Source organism: Macaca mulatta, chromosome 14 (genome assembly GCF_049350105.2).
Source record: "Macaca mulatta isolate MMU2019108-1 chromosome 14, T2T-MMU8v2.0, whole genome shotgun sequence".
Lineage (NCBI taxonomy): Eukaryota > Metazoa > Chordata > Mammalia > Primates > Cercopithecidae > Macaca > Macaca mulatta.
In genome coordinates, this window is record NC_133419.1 from 32,046,525 (window position 1) to 32,065,458 (window position 18,934).

At 42.1% G+C, this 18,934-nt stretch overlaps 1 pseudogene; it reads right to left on the minus strand.

Moving 5' to 3' along the window:
- Positions 1–445: 445 nt before the first annotated feature.
- Positions 446–846, minus strand: LOC697205 (small ribosomal subunit protein eS24 pseudogene; annotated as a pseudogene).
- Positions 847–18,934: the final 18,088 nt, after the last annotated feature.

An 18,934-nucleotide genomic window follows, 5' to 3' on the forward strand; every position in this document is an offset into this window, starting at 1 on the left:
TACTCCCAGAACTTTGGGAGGCTGAGGCGGGCTGATCATTTGAGGTCAGGAGTTCGAGACCAGCCCGGCCAACACGGTGAAACCCTGTCTGTACTAGAAATACAAGAATTAGCCAGGTGTGGTGGCACACGCCTATAATCCCAGCTACTTGGGAGGCTGAGGCACGATAATGGCTTGAAACTGGGAGGCAAAGTTTGCAGTGAGCCAAGATTCCACCACTGCACTCCAGCCTGTGTTACAGAGTGAGACTCCATATCCAAAAAAAAAAAAAGAAATGTGTACCTTAGAGGGTTTAGATAAGTGACTATGGTACAGCCATAAAATGGAATAATACATTGCAGCATTAAAATGAATAAGATGACCTTTTTTTAAAAAAAAGCTTTTAGTTTATTAATCTTCTCGTGAAAAATCCACAACAACCACAGATAACATCATTGCAGCACCTTTACTCCTTCGGCTTTTTGCCAGCACCAACGTTGGCTTTTGCTGTCCCCTGACTGTCTTCATTCTGTCCTTGTGTTCCTTTCGTTGGTTTCTTGAGGTCTTTTTCTTCTCATACAGGCCATGTCTTGCAAGTCGATGTTTGGGTTCATTTTTCTTTGCGTAACCCAGGGAATCATAAATCATGACAAAGCCAGTTGTCTTGCCACCACCAAAATGAGCTCTGAATCCAAATACAAAGATGTCATCTGGTATGGTCTTGTACATTTTGGCTTGTTTTCCCTGAATTTCTGTGTTAGGCACTGTTGCCTTCCCAGGGTGAAGGACATCAATGACCATTTGTTTCCTCTGAAGTAGTCAGCTGGACATGAACTTTCTAGTGCGGATAGTTACCATGTCACTCATGATGACAGTCTATCCGCAGAAAGCCAGGGAGAAAAAGAACAGATAGACCTATTTTTATTTACATAAAAAGATATCTGAGACATGTTTAAAAAGTAAGTCACATATGATCAATTTCTGTAAAATAAAGACTAATAAATATACTAATGTTAATATACGCACAAAAAGATATATGAATTTGTGAAAATAATATGTTTTGCTTACATAATCAGTAAAGAAAAAAGAATATAAGCAATCAGTAAATCTTTGAATAAATTTAATAATATTCACTGGTAAAATTTCTTCATTTTAAAAATGGTTTTAAGCAAAACAAGTTAACTGTACCAGGACCGGTTCTAGGTGTTTTCCGATGCATTCTCTTAGCTAACAATGATAACAAAAGCTGACTAACCACTTAACACAACGAGTGGTTAAGGGAAATTCCTGCATAGCATAAAATTTTGAGCTAGATCTCTAGGCCAAATTTATTTAGTACAGTTATGATATAAAGGATGATAAGCAATTATGATCTAGGCCAGGCTCAGTGGCTCATGCCTTTAATCCTAGCACTTTAGGAGGCTAAGGCGGGTGGATCACCTGAGGATAGGAGTTCGAGACCAGCCTGGCCAATATGGTGAAACCCTGTCTCTACTACAAATACAAAAATTAGCTGGGCTTGCTGGCATGTGCCCATAATCCCAGCTACTCAGGAGGCTGAGGCACAAGAATTGCTTAAATCCCGGAGGCAGAGGTTGCAGTGAACTGGAATTTCACCACTGTGCTCCAGCCCGGGTGACAGAAAGAGCCTCCATCTCAAAAAAAAAAAAAAAAAAGTATCTGAAATACTGTACTAATTTGTAACCCATCTTAGGTCGGGCACGATGGCTCATCCTTATAATCCCAGCACTTTGGGAGGCTGAGGCGGGTGGATAATCTGAAGTCAGGAGTTCAAGACCAGCCTGGCCAACATGGTGAAACCCCTGTCTCTACTAAAAATACAAAAATTTGCCAGGCATGGTGGTGCACGCCTGTAGTTCCAGCTACCTGGGAGGCTGAGGCAGGAGAATCGCTTGAACCCAGTAGGTGGATGTTGTAGTGAGGTGTGATCACACCACTGCACTCCAGCCTGGGCAATAGAGTGAGACTCTGTCTCAAAAATAAATGAATAAATAATGTGTAACCCATCTTAAAACACCATTTTGTGAAATATTATGCTGCTATAAAAATACACTAATTTGTTTATGTTTTTGAGACAGAGTCTTGCTCTGTTGCCCAGCCTGGAGTGTAGTGGCACAACTTCGGCTCACCACAGCCTCCACTCCCAGGTTCTAGCAATTCTTGGGCCTCAGCCTCCCAACTAGCTGGGATTACAGGCACATATCACCACACATGGCTAATTTTTTATATTGTTTTGTTTTGTTTTGCTTTTTTGAGACAGCGTCTCACTCTGTCACCCAGGCTAGAGTAGAGTGGCCCAATTTCGGCTCACTGAAACCTCTGTCTCCTGGGTTCAAGCGTTTCTCCTGCCTCAGCCTCCCGAGTAGCTGGGATTACAGGTGTGCACTACCATGCCTGGCTATTTTGTATTTTTAGTAGAGACGGTGTTTCACCATGTTGGCCAGGCTGGTCTCAAACTCCTGACCTCAAGAGATCCATCCGCGTTAGCCTCCCAAAGTGCTGGGATTACAGGCATGAGCCACCACACTCAGCCAATTTTTTGTATTTTTAGTAGAGACAGGGTTTCACGATGTTGCCCAGCCTGGTCTCGAACTCCTAAACTCAAGCAATCTGCCCTCCTTGGCCTCCCAAAGTGCTAGGATTACAGGCATGAGCCACCATGCCTGGCCAAGAATACACTAATCTAACTCAAGGATTTAGACAAATATGTGCTATCCTTAAAGAATAGACAAAAAGGTTCTATCCTATTTCCACTTAAGAGAAGTGAGTCAATCAATGGCCAAAGGACAGAAAATGTGCTTAGCAGAACCAGTTTTGTTCACTTTAGTTCAGTCTTTCTGTTGGTCCTGAATATTTAAAGAACGAATGGACTTTCATACTGATTCTCTACTAGAACCTCATCATATTACTTATACACAGACACACATAGGCATCTATGTGCATGCGCACACATCCAACTTGCTTATTCCCACTATTACACCAGTACTCACTCATCTAGAGCTGATAAAACACCAAATTATATGGGCACCCATCTAAGCAAATTAGGAAGTGTTGCTTTTCCTGCATTTGCAAAACAAATCCAACATTTTAAAAACACAGCCTAACACTGTTTGAGCTTTTGAAATGAGGAAACAGATGACTAGCTTAAGGAAATCCTAGACCAGATATTTATAAGTTCCAAAGATATCACAGTTGTTGTGCTTCTTTTTAAAACAAGCCTTTTCTAAAGAAGAATTATGACTAATTAAATATGACTGCATGAGCATATGCAGGAAATTTGATAAAAATCCAACAAATTAGGGCACAGTCCAGGAAAATCTCTTGGGGGTTATGTTCCTTGCAAGTAGATAAACATCTTTCTTTCTAAAGGTTAATGTTCTTTAAAGAGTTCAAAACTGGCATGATAGGAAGATGGTGCCATTTTGTACGTGACATTTTTGCTATTCCTTTCTTGTCAAAATAGAAAAATATTCAGAAAAGTAAAGGAAATTAATTTGTAAACACTGAGTGTAGAGGAGAGTTTAAATTTTTTTTTTTTTTTTTTTTTTTTTTTGGAGACAGAGTTTCGCTCTTGTGGCCCAAGCTGGAGCGCAATGACTGCAACCTCCACCTCCCAGGTTCAAGCGATTCTTCTGCCTCAGCCTCCCAAGTAGCTGGGATTACAGGCATGCGCCACCACGCCCGGCTAATTTTGTATTTTAGTAGAGACAGGGTTTCTCCATGTTGGTCAGGCTGGTGTCGAACTGCTGACCTCAGGGATCCGCCCACCTCAGCCTCCCAAAGTGCTGGGGTTACAGGCATGAGCCACACCCCCTATCCCGGCCTAATTTTTTTTTTTTTTTTAGAGAAGGTCTCACTGTGTCACTGAGGCTGCAGTGTAGTGGCACGATCACAGCTCACTGCAGCCTTGATCTCCCAGGCTCAAGCAATTCTTCCACCTCAACTATCTAAGCACCTAGGACCACCTGTATGCTCTGTCACGCCCCATTCCGCTAATTAAAAAACAAAATTTTTTTTGTAGATACGAGGGTCTTGCTATGTTACTCCAACTCCTGGGCTCAAACTATCCTCCCACCTCAGCCTCCCAAAATGCTGGGATTTTAAGTGTGAGCCATGCACTCAGGCCTTAAATTTTTTTTTTTTAATCCTGAATCACAGGATCAAAAATAAACTAATTCTCTGGATATTATTTTGCTTGCTACAACAAAAGTTTGCTTAAAGATTTTGCAGGCCGGGCATGGTGGGTCATGTCTATAATCCCAGCTACTTGGGAGGCTGAGGCAGGAGGATGGCTTGAGAGACCCTGTCTTAAAAAACAAACAAACAAACAAACAAACAAACAAACTGCAGATCACAACTGCTGTAATGCAAACAAAAGTATCTATAGCTCAGTAGGGTTTAACTTCTTATCAAATGTTATAGAATACTTCTATTTGCTCCTGAATACTGGGTTCCATTACTGCTTTGCATCTGTCTCTGGGAATTATGTTACAAAAGGCCCAGCTTTGCTTATGTATTACTTTGTTTCACTATTTTCCAGTTCTTAATATAATATGCTGTTAAGGTCCACATTCAGGAAAAAGACAAATCACTGAAAATGACAAAGTATCAAGTAGAAGGGTCATGTAGTGAACAAATTAAAAGGATTATTTTATTTCATAGCACCATCACAATAAAAACCATAATATACCCTTTTTTCCTTCATTTCTCCAAGAAAAAAACTATATCCTTATAAATAATGATGTACTCTATTGTAAAAGAAGATATTGTATTAAATAAACTTCAACTGATAATCTTTACCTTAGAGCTACACAATTCCCACTTTCCCTTATACTATAAACATTCATAATAAGAAATTGAAATTTTCATAGAGACAGATTTTAACTCACTTTTAACATGAATTTTTTAAGGTTAGGGACTCAGGCCAGGCATGGTGGTTCATGCCTGTAATCCTAAAAATGTGGGAATCTGAGGTGGGCGGATCATTTGAAGTCAGAAGTTTGAGACCAGCCTGGCCAACATGGTGAAACTCTGTCTCTATTAAAAATACAAAAAATTAGCTGGGCGTGGTGGTGTGTGCCTGTAATCCCAGCTACTCAGGAGGCTGAGGCAGAAGAATCACTTGAACCCAGGAGGCAGAAGTTTCAGTGAACTGAGATTGTGCCATTGCACTCCAGCCTGGACAACAGAGCAAGACTTTGTCTCAAATAAATAAACAAATAAATAAATAAATAAAAATAAACATCAGGGACTCATACATAAAAGGCTAATTTCCTTCATATAAATATGTGCCTCGCACAAATCATTAAGAGACTGCCTTCATTCAAAAATGGACAAAAGTATTAATATTTATACTGCAGACATGCTCACACATTTGTGAAATAATGTATATATAAGTAGTTCTTTGTACCATTGTTTATAACAGCAAAGGATTATAAATAACCCAGAAATAAATTATGGCATATCCATACAATGGAATACTGTGGAGCTGTAAAATAAAAATGAAGCAGCTTTCTATGTAGCAATATGGAACAACTACCAAGCTACATACTGAAGAAAGCAAGGTCTAAATGATGTGTATAATATGCTGCCATTAGTGTGGAAGGTAAAGATTTATGGATAATTGTAAACGTAATCTGAAAATACAATATCTCTGAAAGAATATTTAAGTAACTAGTAACTGTGCTCTCTCCAGGAAATGCACTGGGTAAGAAAGCACCAGGGGAAGAAGGGATATTTACTTTTCACTGTGCTGTATATTCTTTTTCATCCTTTGAAGATATCACCAGGAGGATGTGACTTTAATTTCCCAAAGGATTGGTGGCACTGATCTGAGGATTGTGGAAGAGGCTGTCAGCTACTATTCCTACTCAGTCCTACTGAGTTATAAAGATGGGCTGTGGCAGCAGCCAAAGGCTTGAAGATCAACAGGCAGGTCTTCAAGAAGCTGTTCTCCATTTCACCTTCGTAGAGCCCTTTGCAGAGCCTTTTTTTTTTTTTTTAAATCTATATATATATTTAGTGCTTTTTATTTCCTCAAAAAACTTCTAGTCTAGCCAGGCACAGTGGCTCACACCTGTAATCCCATCACTTTGGGAGGCTGAGGCAGGTGGATCACCTGAGGTCAGGAGCTGGAGGCCAGCCTAGCTAACATGGCAAAACCTCGTCTCTATTAAAAATGCAAAAATTAGCCAAGTGCGGTGGCGCACACCTGTAGTCCCAGCTACTCAGGAGGCTGAGACAGGAGAATCTCTTGAATCCAGGCAGAGGCTGCACTGAGCCAAGATTGCACCACTGCACTCCAGCCTGGGTGACAGAGCAAGGCTCAGTCTCAAAAACAAACAAACTGGAAAAGCTCCTAGTCTATCCTACCCCAAGAAATGCATCCTTCATCTTTAGTGAAAAAAGGGATTGTCCAAATTTTAAAGTTTTCAAATCCATTTTAAGTCAACATTTTTTGCAGAATGTATTTTTCTGTATTAGTTTATTTTATTTATTTATTTATTTTGAGGCAGGTTCTTGCTCTGTCACCCAGGCAGAGTATAGTAGTGCCATCACGGCTCATTGCAGCCTTGACCTCCTGGGATCAAGCAATCCTCCTGCCTCATTTTTTATTTTTTATTTTTTTCAGAAGGAGTCTCACTCTGTTGTTCAGGAGTGTAGTGGTGTGATCTCGGCTCCGTGCAACCTCCACTTCCTGGGTTCAAGCGATTCTCCTGCCTTTGCCTCCCAAGTAGCTGAGATTACAGGTGGTACGTGCCACCATGTCCAGATAATTTTTTGTATTTTCAGTAGAGATGGGGTTTTACCATGTTGGCCAGGCTGGTCTTGAACTCCTGACCTCAAGTGATCCATTCACCTCAGCCTCTGAAAGTGATGGGATTACAGGCATGAGCCACCACACCCGGCCTTTTCAAAATGTTTTGTAGAGACAAGGTCTCACTATGTTGCCCAGGCTGGTCTCCAACTTCTGGGCTGAAGTGGTCCTTCTGCCTCAGCCTTCCAAAGTGCTGGGACTAGAGGCGTGAGCCACCACATCTGCCTATCTAGTTTTTAATTTGTATACATTCATGGGGCACAAGTGCAATATTGCTACATTGGTATAGTGCATTGTGGTAAAGTCAGGGCCTTCAATACATCTATCACTGGAGCAACACACATTGTACCCACCAAGCAACCACCCATCATCCATCCCCCTCCCACTCCTCCATCCTTCTGAGTCTCCACTGTCCACTACATACATTTATTTTATAAGTTCATTTACATTTATAGTATTTACTCTTATCAAGTCAATCATGGAGAACAATAAAGTCTAAAGTCATATTGATGAATGTATAAAATAGAAATCGGGAATTATGTGTAATCATTTGTCTTACATCTGCCTCTGCTTCAAATTTTTTTGTTGTTTGTTTGTTTTTTGGTGGGTTTTTTTTGTATTGTTTTTTGAGACAGGGTCTCACTCTGTCACCCAGGCTGGAGTGCAGTGGCACGATCTCAGCTCACTGCAACCTCTGCTTCCCAGGCTCAAGGGATCCTCCCACCTTAGCCTCCTCCGAGTAGCTGGGACTATAGTCATCCACCTCCATGCCCAGATAATTTTTTTTGTTGTTGAGACGGGGATTTCGCCAGTATATATTGCCCAGGCTGCTCTGGAATTCCTGAGCTCAAGCAATTTTCCTGCCTCAGTCTCTCAAAGTGCTGGGATTACAGGCATGAGACACCTTGCCCAGCCCAATTGACTTTTATACTTTGTTTTGATGGTATAGTATCACAATACTCAGCATACAAGCATGGAGTCACAAGAAGTAATAGATGTTGGTGTTTTATGTTGTTGTTGTTGTTGTTGTTTTTAACAGCATGCCTTGGAACATCAAGTTGCTCTTTAATTAAACTCATTTAAAAATACAGATCTGTAATAAGAAGTCTGTTTCAAAATTGCATCACTAATAACATCTAACAATGATCTTATAGACGTCAGATGAGAAACACCCAAAACTTACCGTAAGCATGAGATCTGTCTATAAGATAGCATTAGTTGGCATATGTTGCTCTGTATTACAAATTATTATTATTATTATTATTATTATTATTATTACTATTACTATTACTATTACTGAGATGGAATCTCACTCTGTCGTCCAGGCTGGAGTGCAGTGGAGCGATCTCGGCTCACTGCAAGCTCCGCTTCCCGGTTTCACGCCATTCTCCCGCCTCAGCCTCCCAAGTAGCTGGGACTACAGGCGCCCGCCACCACGTCCGGCTAACTTTGTTTTTGTATTTTTAGTAGAGACGGGGTTTCACCGTCTTAGCCAGGATGGTCTCCATCTCCTGACTTCATGATCCGCCCGCCTCGGCCTCCCAAAGTGCTGGGATTACAGGCGTGAGCCACTGCGCCCGGCCCGTTTTTTTTTTTTTTTTTTTTGAGACGGAGATTCACTCTTGTTGCCCAGGTTGGAGTGCAGTAGCTCAATCTCAGGTCACTGCAACCTCCGCCTCCCGGGTTCAAGCGATTCTCCTGCCTCAGCCTCCCGAGTAGCTGGGATTACAGGCACGCAACACCACGCCCCGCTAATTTTGCATTTTTAGTAGGGATGAGGGTTCTCCATGTTGGTCAGGCTGGTCTCGAACTCCCGACCTCAGGTGATTCGTCCACCTCGGCCTCCCAAAGTGCTGGGATTATAGGTGTGTGCAACCATGCCCGGCCACCACAAATTAATTTTTATCCAAAGCAAATGAAAATTCAGAACCAGAGTTATGACGCATGAAGCAAGTCATCTGAATCAAAGTGTAGCACACTGGCTTACAAGCCACACATCTTTTGGCAAAGAAAAATTACAAATTTGGCCAAATAATATTGGTATTTTATTAGACATCATGTCTAACATGGTAAAAGAAAAACTTCAGCTGAATTAAATTTAAAGGAGCTTGAGCAATGAAGGATTTGCAAATTGGGCAGCCCCCAGGATCACAGCAGATTCAGAGAGACTCCAGGGGTGCCTCGTGGCCAGAACGAGTTTATAAACAAAAAAGGGAAGTGATATACAGAAATCAGAAGTGAAGTAAAGAAACAACTGGATTGGTTACAGCTCAGCGTTTGTCTTATTTGAACCCAGCTTGAACACTTATCAGTCTATGAGTGGTTGAAGCATGGCTGTTGGGATTAGCCAAGACTCAGTGATTGTTACAGGTGCATACTCCTAAGTCAGGTTTTCTTTTTTTTCTTTTTTTTTTTTGAGACGGAGTCTCGCTCTGCCGCCCAGGCTGGAGTGCAGTGGCGCGATCTCGGCTCACTGCAAGCTCCGCCTCCCGGGTTCACGCCATTCTCCTGCCTCAGCCTCCCGAGTAGCTGGGACTACAGGCGCCCACAACCGCGCCCGGCTAATTTTTTGTATTTTTAGTAGAGACGGGGTTTCACCGTGGTCTCGATCTCCTGACCTTGTGATCCGCCCGCCTCGGCCTCCCAAAGTGCTGGGATTACAGGCGTGAGCCACCGTGCCCGGCAGGTTTTCAATCTTTTTATCTATTAAGTTAGGTTGCAGTTCATCCACAAGGACTCAAATATAGAAGTATGGAGTCCTTCTCAGGCCATATTTAGTTTGCTTTAGCAGACTTAATGCACATTGTGTCACCCCTGGAGTTGTACTGCTCAGAGATCCATTGCAGGGAGAATTTGCTGAAGAATACAATCAGCTGACGCTCACCAGTTGTAGCACCTTTGGGATCTGTCACAGCATTTCAACTCAGGGCACACTCATTCTAGGCAGCTCTCAGCCAATGACTGAGCATGACTTGGAGCTTGGGGCCTGGCCATTTTTGCCCAATGCAGAAGTCCTCTATAGGCAAACTTTGCATTACAGCTGTCTATTGGATAGGTCAAGACTTTCTCAGGGCTGCCCCAGAGCTCAAAGCGCTGCCTTTCCAATTTTCAGTCCTTCCCTCACTCCTCTCACAAGTGTCAGATGTTTATCACAGACTAATGACTTTTCCTGACTTCTCTTTCTCTGCCCTCTATCTTTCAAAGGTCTTATCCCCAATACATTTCTTGTCCTTCTAATTCTACCTTGGTGTCTGCTTCCCAGAGGACATGAACTGGCATACGCATATGAAAATATATTCACTTAAAATAATTTTAAATTTAGTGATATCAAACACATAATCTTCACTTTTTTTTTTTTTTTTTTAGAGTCTTGCTCTTGTTGCTCAGGTTGGAGTGCAATAACACCATCTCGGCTCACTGTAACCTCTGCCTCCAGGGTTCAAGCGATTCTCCTGCCTCAGCCCCAAGTAGCTGGGATTACAGGCGTGTGCCACCACACCCGGCTAATTTTGTACTTTTAGTAGAGACAGGGTTTCACCATGTTGGTCAGGCTGGTCTCGAACTCCTGACCTCAAGTGATCCACCCTCCTTGGCCTCCCAAAGTGCTGAGATTACAGGCATGCGCTACCACACCCAGCTCTATTCCTCCATTTTTTATTTTCTTGTGTGGCCCTTGCAAATAATGCAATTTATACTGCCAAAGTGATAACATTTGTTCCCTTTTCGCCACATAATTTATTAAAAGGATGCTACTTGTAAGCATTTGCAATTTAAAAGATCATTTCCCAAATAGTTCATTCCCTCTTAGCATTACTCGGTAGTCCTTTTCTTGACAAAGGTGCCTAAAGCATCATTTTTTTGTCATAACAACGATAAAGCCAAGACATCTAATTAGCAAAAAGCTTCTTCCTATTTGAGACAACAGCCCAATTTATTGAATTAAGTGCTTACTGTAAATTCAAAATGTTTATTTTTTTTTTAATATTGAAGACATTTACAAAGATGTCTTTTTTATTTGTTGGTCTTGAATTCCACATTCAGTCAAATATTGAAGATTCAACTCAAAAGCAGAATATGAAAATTAGCAGCAATTGAACTGATTTCGCTGACATTTAGCAGGACTGCTTACCAAAGCCACCACTTAAAATAGAAATTTCCAGCTCTTATCAGAAACTAAAAACTTTCAGGCATCGAGGCATCCCTGCGAGACCTATCTGCCTGCCGTGTTTATTATAACGAAAGCACACATCTGCCAGAAAATGGCCTTGTGGACCTTTAAAATTATGAGAAAGGAAAAGTGACATCATGCTCTGAGTCTTACCCTACCAAAAACTCAGGGTTAGGTTTTACTTTTTTTTCTGGCTGTTGAAAATAGGCTGGTTGCAACATAGGTGTCAGATTGCTTCTCCCTATGTCAACTTCAAGTTCAAATTTAGGAAGTTATTCTCCCATCAGAACATGTTGTACAAATTAACAATAGGTTTTAAGCCATAAACATATTTTAATAGATCTAAAATTTTCCTAGGTTATTCTTTTTCCCATCTCATTATAAGTGCTTTGTAAAAAGTGATTGCTACTCCTATGATGCACTGAGGGTAAAATAACTTACCAGAATTGAGATTTGAAAGAGAATTTCCCAAAAACAACATAGTGTTCTTGGATTTCAACGTTTTGAATACTCCTAGCAATAGATAGGTCTTTTCAGTAAAATACTGAAGGGAAGCAACTGTTGATATCCTATTATGATTATTGTATTAAATTAAGCAAGAACTAGGAAGGCCTAGCAAGACCTAGCAAGGCCCAGCAAGACCCTAAAGGAATTGGAGAAGGGACAGATGAGTTTTTACAAGTGGAAAAGTATGAAGCATGAAACATTGCTTAGAGAACAGACAAGACAGAAGAGTGAGTAGTGTCACAGTGATAGGAAGGCTTAGGGGTAAAGGATGGTTTTCGAAGCATCAAGGAATTCACTGGGGAACTTACACAGGGCAAAGTGGTTTTTTTGTTGTTTTTTTTTGAGACAGAGTTTCACCCTTGTTGCCCTGGTGAGATCTTGGCTCACTGCAAGCTCTGCTCCCTGGGTTCAAATGATTCTTCTGCCTCAGCCTCCTGAGTAGCTGGGATTACAGGTGTCCACTACTGTGCCCAGCTAATGTTTTGTATTTTTAGTAGAGATGGGGTTTCACCACGTTGGCCAAGCTGGTTTCAAACTCCTGACCTCAGGTAATCCACCCGCCTTGGCCTTCGAAAGTGCAGGGATTACAGGCATGAGCCGCCACACCCAGCCCAAAGTGTGCTTTTTAAAATCTGGGCTTTTGGGCCGGGTGCGGTGGCTCAAGCCTGTAATCTCAGCACTTTGGGAGGCCTAGACAGGCGGATCATGAGGTCAGGAGGTCGAGACCATCCTGGCTAACACGGTGAAACCCCATCTCTACTAAAAAAACACAAAAAACTAGCTGGGCGTGATGGCGGGCGCCTGTAGTCCCAGCTACTCAGGAGGCTGAGGCAGGAGAATGGCATGAACCTAGGAGGCGGAGCTTGCAGTGAGCTGAGATCCGGCCACTGCACTCCAGTCTGGGCAACAGAGTGAGACTCCATCTCAAAAAAAAAAAAAAAAAAAAGCTGAGCTTTTGGACAGATATGCTTTCTTAATTTCTTGACTTGTGTAGGCGTGATCCTAGGAATCACATTTGAGAGACATGTCTCTAGTAAGCATTGCATGTTATTTTCCCACTTTGTAGGCAATTTGATGACTAAGAAAGCAACAACATCAAATGGTGCTCCAGGAAGGCCTGGAAGAATGAATGTATCTCCCTGGGTTACATAAGCCCTTGGGAGAATCTGACTTAATTTCCTAATTTAAACACAAAAAAGGCGGAAGTCAGCCTAAATCATTGTAAGAAGTCTTTTTCAGCTTTGGGTTGCCATGCTTCTATTTGAAATTACAATGTATTATGATGTATGCTACTGCCTACTGAACACTAAACAGAACTGTCTTCAATATAATCATTGATTTTGCACGCCTGTAATTCTCATACAAAACCTGGTACTAACAGATCAATTATACTTGCATCAGGTGTGTAACAGACACAAGTTGTTAAAATTTATCCTGTTCTGCCAAATACAAGTTTTTTAAAAAGATGAAAGAAGAAAGCCATATCCATGCTGAGGAGTCATTAATAGCTAGTAAATTAGTTTGTTCGTCAGGTCTGAAAGAACTTTAATTAAGTACTTTCCATTTATGGGATTTTCTCTAGATTATAAGCATTATTATTTATAAAGAAATTAAGAATTTTAAATAGAAATATTTCATATAAACAAAATAACCAAAATAATTGTATATGAATGACTCCCAAGAAATCTTCGAATACAAAATGTGTGGTCAAAGCTGCTTCTCTTTTACAAAATGTCCTAAATTATTATCATGACTCATTCTTCAAAGCACAGTGCAGGTTCCACCCTCCCAAAAAAAGTCCCCTCCAAGGACTTCAATTCAAAGTTTTCCCGCTACTCTCTGGAAACTGAAACCGCTTCTCCTTATACCTTAGCTAAAGTTTAATACAATGTTAGGCACTTTTTTTTTTCCTTTTTTTTTTTTTTTTTTTTTTAATTGGAGTCTCTCTCTGTTGCCTAGGCTAGAGTGCAATGGAGCAATCTTGGATCACTGCAACCTCCCCCTCCTGGGTTCAAGTGATTCTCCTGCCTCAACCTCCCAAGTAGCTAGGATTACAGGTGCCCGCCACCATGCCCAGCTAATTTTGAATTTTTAGTAGAGATGGGGTTTCACCAGGTTGACCAGGCTGGTCTTTAACTCCTGACCTCAGGTGATCCACCCGCCTCGGCCTCCCAAAGTGCTGGGATTACAGGTGTGAGCCACCGCCCCCAGCCCATTAGGCACATTTTAACTGGATTTACTTTATGTCAGGGACACTGTGCTAAGAATTATGTAAGATGATCATTGGCCTGAGCCGGTGGCTCATGCCCATAATCCCAGCACTTCGGGAGGCCGAGGCAGGCAGATCACCTGAGGTCAGGAGTTTCAGACCAGCCTGGCCAACCTGGTGAAACCCTGTCTCTACTAAAAATACCAAAAATTAGCCGGGCATAGTGGTGGACACCTGTAATCCCAGCTACTGGGGAGGCTGAGACAGGAGAATCACTTGAACCCAGGAGGTGGAGGTTGCAGTGAGCCGAGATCGGGCCATTGCACTCCAACCTGGACAACAAGAGCAAAGCTCTGTCTCAAAAAAAAAAAAAAAAAAAAAAAAAAAAAAAAAAAAAAAAAATCATCATAGCTACTTCATAAGGATGGATTTAATGATCTATCCCTTTTTAGAAGGGAACTGAAGAACAGGGAGTTGAATTAACCACACAGTGAGAGCCAGTAGTGAAGTCAGAGCTTGAAACAAAGCAGTGTGAAGTCTAAGTCTAATTGCTTAGCCACGATGCTATAGAAATATTAACACCAATGGGCTGAAAGAAAAAATAAATGATGCTTTGCTCTATTCTGAATAAAAATTAGGTTACTCAAACTAGAAACGTTTCAAGAATCACGTCTTTTAATAATGGATACAGATGCAAATAAAATGTTCTGTAAATCAGTGTGCAATTATTTTATAAAATTTTATTGGAGAGACTACACAAAACTAGGCCTAAATAAGCCTTTTGAAAGCTTGTATGTGTTAATATTAGTGCAGGCTAAAAGTCAAATCCTGAACTGTATAGTTTTTTTTTGTAAGAGAGCACTTGTGAGAGAAAAAGAACTTATTTTCAAACACTGTAAAATTAAGTGCCTAAACTGATTGTTTCCAGAATATTAGTGCAAATAAGTGAGTAGAAGGTGAAATTGCAATTCTATTTATGTAGTTATACTGTGGTTATTGGTAGAAAGGCTAAAAAAGCATGACCTATTATTTCATATTTCCAGATGTTTGTTTCTGCAACACATTTTAATCATGGTCTATTTTTATAGGAGCCCCAGGGAATCAGGACTGGGAAATGTGTCTCTAAGGACGCATATCAGAGTAAGTTTTTTAAGTCAACAAGTACTTACTGAATCTTTTATGAGCCAATCACTGTACTAGGTGCTTTGGGCATTGCAAAAGAGCCTAAAATCTTATTTTGTATGTTTTTTTAAAAAAGGCAGGCCAGGCCTGGTGTGGTGGTTCACACCTGTAATCCCAGCACTTTGGGAGGCCGAGGCGGGTAGATCATGAGGTCAGGAGATCGAGACCATCCTGGCTAACATGGTGAAACCCCGTCTCTATTAAAAATACAAAAAATTAGCCAGGTGTGGTGGCAGGCGCCTGTAGTCCCAGCTACTTGGGAGGCTGAGGCAGGGTAATCGTTTGAACCCGGAAGGTGGAGGTTGCAGCGAGCCAAGATTGCATCACTGCACTGCAGCCTGGGCGACAGAGCGAGACTCCGTCTCAAAAAAAAAAAAAAAAAAAAAAAATGCAGGCCAGGGCCAGAGGCAAGGTGGCTCACACCTAGAATCCCAGTACTTTGGGAGGCCAAGGTGGGAGGATTGCTATAGTTGGAAACCAGTCTGACCTCATCTCTACAAAGCCAGACCCCATCTCTACAAAAAGTTTTTAAAATTAACCAAGCTTGATGGCACATTCCTATAGTTCTAGCTACTTAGGAGACTGAGGCAGGAGGATGGCTTGAGCCCAGGAATTCAAGGCTGCAGTGGACTATGACCGTGCCACTGTACTCCAGCCTGGGCAAGACCCTGTCTCTAAAAAAGTAAACAAAAAATAAAAATACAACAAAACTAACATTTTAAAATGCAGAAGCTTAATCATTCTACAAATTCAAGTTCCTCTTTCCATCCGGTGCCTACCATATTTTGCATGTTTTCCCTAAATGTACATTTTGTTACTGTGTTTATTAATGTTGACTCTTATGTATCCTTATGTGATGGTCACTATAGGCCAGTGAAAAAAAAAAGGGGGGGCCAGAAAGCAGGTCCTGTGATGGCTCAGAGTGCTATGATTCTAACTAGTATGAAGGGTCACCTAAAATTTAAATATTTACAAAAGCATGTGACTTTAAAACACATCAGATAACAAATCCCACTAAATATATTATTCAAGAAACTTAAATGGCCTTGCCTACATACTATCTTTTCTTTCTTTTTTGAGACGGAGTCTCGCACTGTCGCCCAGGCTGAAGTGCAGTGGCACGATCTTGGCTCACTGTGACTGCCTCCTGGGTTCAAGTGATTCTCCTGCCTCAGCCTCCCGAGTATCTGGGACTACAGGCGCCTGCCATCACACCCGGCTAATTTCTGTATTTTTAGTGGAGACAGGGTTTCACCATGTTGCCCAGGATGGTCTTGGTCTCCTGACCTCGTGATCCACCCACTTCCGCCTCCCAAAGTGCTGGGATTACAGGCGTAAGCCACCGTGCCTGGCCACTATATACTATCTTTAAGTCCTCAAAACTACTTAAAAACACACACACACAGAGGAAAGTTAATTGCACAACCTTGTGTTTGATAGTGTACATTTTTAAAATTCTTTCTTCCTCTTTTCTTCCTTTTCCCCTTTCTTTTTTTTTTTTTTTTTTTTTTTTTTGAGACTGAGTCTGGCTCTGTCGCCCAGACTGGAGTGCAGTGGCCGGATCTCAGCTCACTGCAAGCTCCGCCTCCCGGGTTTATGCCATTCTCCTGCCTCAGCCTCCCGAGTAGCTGGGACCACAGGCGCCCGCCACCACGCCTGGCTAGTTTTTTGTATTTTTTTTTTTAGTAGAGACGGGGTTTCACCATGTTAGCCAGGATGGTCTCGATCTCCTGACCTCGTGATCCGCCCGTCTCGGCCTCCCAAAGTGCTGGGATTACAGGCTTGAGCCACCGCGCCCGGCCTCTTTTCCCCTTTCCTTACATTTATAATGTCTAGTCAGTAAATCGAAGGTGACTTAAATTCTAATGTGACATTAATGCAAAGTTCAGCATGAGACTTTTCTCCCAAACAATTATTAAACTCTTGCAGACTCATCAAGAATAATGAGAAAAGTTCAGGCTTTTATTTAATCTTAGTATTTATAATAGAAACCTTTACCTATACTGTACTTATTCATTTCTGTTTCTTTGTTAAATATTCACCCATTGCTTTACGCCTCTGATTACATGAACACAATACAAAAAAGTCAGTTCTATCGAATCATGACCTTAAAATTCCCAAACACCTATGAATGAAAGATTAGAGAAAGTAAACAAATAAAAGAAAAAACAAATTGGTAGCTAAACTTAGCTGTAAAATGGCATGCTGACTCTTTTAAATGACAGAAGTAATATTGCAATAGATAGGTGTACAGTAGGAGTTAACATGTAAAATGACCCTTAAAAGTCTTTTAAGGCCATAGTGGCTCATGCCTGTGATTCCAGCAGTTTGAGAGGCCGAGGCGGGAGGATCACTTGAGCACAGGAATTCAAGACGAGCCTACGCAACATAGCGAGACCCTGTCTCTATTTTTTTTTTTTTTAATTTTAAAACCAAGAATCCGGTTGTCTCAGGGTGTCAGAAGTATTGTTTATGACTAGCAGCCCTTTAAAGTTTAGTTATTTCAAGTTAGCTCCTTTCTCTTTAGAGATACAGTTTGACTTTGGCCGGGCGCGGTGGCTCAAGCCTGTAATCCCAGCCCTTTGGGAGGCCGAGACGGGCGGATCACGAGGTCAGGAGATCGAGACCATCCTGGCTAACACCGTGAAACCCCGTCTCTACTAAAAAATACAAAAAACTAGCCGGGCGAGGTGGCGGGCGCCTGTAGTCCCAGCTACTTGGGAGGCTGAGGCAGGAGAATGGCGTGAACCCGGGAGACGCAGCTTGCAGTGAGCCCAGATCGCGCCACTGCACCCCAGCCTGGGCGACGGAGCGAGACTCCGTCTCAAAAAAAAAAAAAAAAAAAAAAAAAAAAGGCCGGGCACGGTGGCTCAAGCCTGTAATCCCAGCACTTTGGGAGGCCGAGACGGGCGGATCACGAGGTCAGGAGATCGAGACCATCCTGGCTAACACCGTGAAACCCCGTCTCTACTAAAAAATACAAAAAACTAGCCGGGCGAGGTGGCGGGCGCCTGTAGTCCCAGCTACTCGGGAGGCTGAGGCAGGAGAATGGCGTAAACCTGGGAGGCGGAGCTTGCAGTGAGCTGAGATCCGGCCACTGCACTCCAGCCCGGGCGACAGAGCGAGACTCCGTCTCAAAAAAAAAAAAAAAAAAAGAGATACAGTTTGACTTTATTTTTCCCCAAAAGTTTCAAACAGTATAAAAGTTTTCTTTTTTAAAGATGGAGTCTTGCTCTTGTCACCCAGGCTGGAGTGCAATGGTGTGATTTTGACTTACTGCAACCTCCACCTCCTGGGTTCAAGTGATTCTCCTGCCTCAGCCTCCCGAGTAGCTGGGATTACAGGTGCCCACCACCACGCCCAGCTAATTTTTGTATTTTTAGTAGAGTTGGGGTTTCACCATGTTGGCCAGCCTGGTCTTGAACTCCTGACCTCAGATGATCCACCCACTTCAGCATCCCAAAGTGCTGGGATTACAGGCGTGAGACACTGTGCCCAGCTAGTACAGAAGTTTATAATCTCTTAAGGTCAATCCTCACTGCTACTCCAGTTCCTAATTCTCTCCTCCTCAAAATTACCCACAAGATTTATTCTAGTTTTCTTCCTTCCTATATTTTTTCCTCTCCTTGATTTATTTTCTTTCTTATGTCTGTTTTAGAGACAGGGTCTGTTGCCTAGGCTGGAGTGCAGTGGTGTGATCATGGTTTACTGCAGCGTCAAGCTCCTCCTGCTTCAGCATCTAAAGTAGCTGGGACTACAGGTGCATGCCACCACACTTAGCTAATTTTTCTATTTTTGTAGAGACAGAGTCTCACTATGTTGTCCAGGCTGGTCTTGAACTCCTGGGTTCAAATGATCCTCCCACTTCAGCCTCCTAAATTGCTGGGATTGTAGCCATGAGCCACTGCAGCCAGCCTTCTTAAATATCTTTGAATGGCTAACCTAGGTCAGGGCAGTGGAGGCAGGGTCAGATTAAATTATTGATTACCCCCCATTGATTACTCCCTGGTGCAATAAAAGGGCTGTACTCAGACATAAAACTAAAACATTT